Below are 3,230 nucleotides of genomic sequence, written 5' to 3' on the forward strand. Positions count from 1 at the left end.
CCCTCCACCTGGCCGACCTCTACCGCCATCATGGCCGCTTCTCTCTATTTACTAAACGCTTTACGACCCTCAAGTGCTACGAGCTCGTCTATAATAATAAGCTTGGGATGAAGGACGACTTCGTAGCACTTCCGCGCTCGCAAACTGTTTAGTAAATATAAACAAGTCGCCATGATGGAGGCTAGAGGTGAACATGTCTTAAGTCTACACGAAAGTGGGTTTTAGGTGTACACGTAAGTTTTTATTTTTATTATTTTCTACCACAAACGTGGCCGTAAGTGTTATATATGAATACTGGCCCAGCAGGTGTCGCCGTCTCCACCACCTTCCTCCAGTCACATACTGCGTGACGTCGCGCCATCATACTTATGTTATCATATGAGAAACCTGTGTTTAATGTCACGAAGAATTGTCATTGATGACAAATGTATTCGTGGTTCATGTGTCAGGCAGCAGGTTGACAGTCCTCGCCACAGTTAGGCTAAACATTGCCAGACATCCAGGTGTTGTGGGAGCACCGCGTGTACTGGTCTGTTGCGTGTCCACGCCTACGGCGAGTCACCACGTACTACAAAACCAAAGTTCCCAAAGATAATATAGGCAGGGGTGTATCTCAGGTGTAGGGGGGGGGGGTCCCATGGTCTCTTGAGTCACACACACAGGTGGAAACTTAGTATCCAGATGAGCCACAGATCGAGACGTTAGAAAGAATTTTTTCACTGTAAGAGTAGTTAATAAATAGAATGTCATGGATTCGTATCCTGGCCGGGGAGGATTTACTGGGCGCAAATCCTTAACTGTAGCCTCTGTTTAACTCAACAGTAAAATGTGTACTTGGTTGTAATAACGATTCTTCGCGGCGGGGATCGTATTCCAGGGACCTGCCCGAAACGCTACGCGTACTAGTGGCTGTACAAGAATGTAACAACTCTTGTATATATCTAAAAAAAAATGCATTAGGCAGTGATGTAGTGGAGGTTGACTCCATACACAGTTTCAAATGTAGATATGATAGAGGCCAGTAGGCTCAGGAACCTGTACACCAGTTGATTGACAGTCGAGAGGCGGGACCAAAGAGCCAAAGCTCAATCCCCGCAAGCACAACTATGTGAGTACACGTGTCTGCCTCCACCACATCACTGCCTAATGCATTCTATCTGTTAACTACTCTGACACTGAAAAAGTTCTTTCTAACGTCCCTGTGGCTCATTTGGATACTCAGTTTCCACCTGTGTCCCCTTCTTCGTGTTCCACCCGTGCTAAATAGTATCTTTGTCCACCCTGTCAATTTCCCTTCCCCTGAGAATTTTGTAGGTGGTGATCATGTCTCCCCTTAGTCTTCTGTCTTCTAGGGACGAGGTTTACCTCCCGTAGCCTTTCCTCATAGCTCCCACATCTCAGTTCTGCGACTAGTCTAATGGCAAACCTCTAATCTTCTATAACTTTGCCTTGTGTTTAATAGATATGGACTCCAGGTTTGTGTGTGAGAGAGAGAGAGAGAGTAAAGAGAGAGAAACAAGAGAGAAGAGAGAGCAACCGGCAAGCTGGTAAGTCAACTAACGTAGATTGGTGTACATATAGCCAAACCGAAGACACGAATTCTGCTAATCGTTGTGAACTCAGACGACTTAAAAAAAAATACCAACTCACTTGTAAAGAACTGTGGAGAAGGGAATATGCGGGAAAGTTTGAGTGGGAGAAAGATCCTGTGCGTGCGCCTCCTTAGCTCAGTGGTAGAGCACTGGTCTCGTAAACCAGGGGTCGTGAGTTCAAACCTCACAGGGGGCACAAGCCTAACTCTAGGCTTAAATTGTGTATTTTTATTGTTTAGGAAAGATTGTATTTTACTCAGTCCTATCCATTGTTGTTTTTAAATTTAACTTTGCAAATATAAATATTGTACAATAGTTAAAAATCTATCTGTAAGTTCATTTGGCACAGAAAATTCTTTAATTCAATTTATTTTACATTTGTCGAAATAATATATTAGTCTATATGATTATCTTGATATGTACTAGAAATATATAGAATCATACATAAAAAAAAACTTATAAATAAGGCATAACTTTAATCTTGCAAAATAAAAAACTAATGAATCTCTCGCAGAGTATAATAAAAATACCTTTATACTACAGTTAACTCATTTTAAATACATTACAGTAACTGTAGATCTCCTTAATACACAAAATGCCCGCCTCTCCTCCCCCCAAAAAATAATCCACATAAATCCTTTACAAAGTTTCGAGATATCATTATTTACTCAAACAGTTCCTGAACCGATTATGTGCCTCTGTAATCCTTTACACCACCGCCCACGGGATGGGTATGGGGTGCATAATAAAGAAAGAAATTGAAATTGAATTACTCAAACAATTTATGATAAATTAACTCACATATGATATAAACGTTCAATACATGCACAAGTAAGTATTACCAAAAGAAGGCTGAGTGGCACATGTCCACCAAGTTTATTGATATTTTAAGTGAATACAAATCAATATATAATAAAGTACGGGTAAATATGGTGGTGTCGACGCTCCATAAAGGTTTCACATGGGGAAGCTGTAGTGTGGTACAGGAGACGGTTGCAGACTGCCAGTTACTCAACCGTACTGCCATTTAGTCAGCTAATTATACAAAATCTGTACTTTAGTTGGTTTGGTGTTAGGCTTAAGGCCTATCGATCTCTTGAGGGTCATTGGGGCCACCACAATACTGTACGACCAACCAGACGGTACACAGTTTAGTCTTGAACACGGTCACGACTAAACAGTGTACCGTACCGTACCCAGAATGAGGGTAAACATTTTCTTGTATTTATCCCTTCTGCATTTTGATTAGTATAGATATTTCTTTTTATGTACCAATTAACTTTTAATGTGCTCTTTACTAGGGTTGAATACACCAGCACATTACCTCACTGCGCTTGTATATCATGCAAAAACCTTACACTGTGTCAGGTGTGGGGTTCGAACCCACGCACTCTTGCGAGTACCAGAGCTTAAATCTGGCGCCTTAGACCACTCGGCCAACCTGACTATAGCTCTCGTCTCTACGCTTGTCTAAATGCTCTATTTTTCTTTACATATTGAAGCACATAAAAATTCTTTATTATATTTATAATTGTGTAATATCAGAGCAATAATTTAGCAAATTTTTAAATGGCCATTAAAATCATATATAAAGATAGACAAATACTTTTTATAATAAGTCAACGTAAACACCCTCAG

At 40.6% G+C, this 3,230-nt stretch overlaps 1 protein-coding gene, 1 long non-coding RNA gene and 2 other non-coding genes across 4 annotated transcripts in view; 2 read left to right on the forward strand and 2 right to left on the reverse strand.

Annotated features, from left to right (window-relative positions):
- The window catches only part of LOC138359152 (uncharacterized), a 62,631-nt gene extending 60,898 nt beyond the window's left edge, over positions 1 to 1,733 (reverse strand). The window contains exon 1 of the long non-coding RNA XR_011225780.1: positions 1,651 to 1,733. This is a non-coding gene — a long non-coding RNA (uncharacterized lncRNA). The remainder of the gene's footprint in view (positions 1 to 1,650) is intronic.
- The window catches only part of LOC123773401 (homeobox protein HOX3), a 26,635-nt gene extending 24,534 nt beyond the window's left edge, over positions 1 to 2,101 (forward strand). The window contains exon 3 of the mRNA XM_045767144.2: positions 1 to 2,101. This exon is cut by the window's left edge and continues 1,173 nt beyond it. The gene's annotated coding sequence lies outside the window, so the exon portion shown is untranslated.
- TRNAT-CGU (transfer RNA threonine (anticodon CGU)) lies at positions 1,717 to 1,788 on the forward strand. Its single transcript has one exon. It is a non-coding gene; the product is annotated as a tRNA-Thr (tRNA).
- An 853-nt stretch (positions 2,102 to 2,954) lies between the features above and the next one.
- TRNAL-UAA (transfer RNA leucine (anticodon UAA)) lies at positions 2,955 to 3,038 on the reverse strand. Its single transcript has one exon. It is a non-coding gene; the product is annotated as a tRNA-Leu (tRNA).
- Positions 3,039 to 3,230: the final 192 nt, after the last annotated feature.

The sequence above is a fragment of the Procambarus clarkii genome, chromosome 89 (genome assembly GCF_040958095.1).
Source record: "Procambarus clarkii isolate CNS0578487 chromosome 89, FALCON_Pclarkii_2.0, whole genome shotgun sequence".
NCBI lineage: Eukaryota > Metazoa > Arthropoda > Malacostraca > Decapoda > Cambaridae > Procambarus > Procambarus clarkii.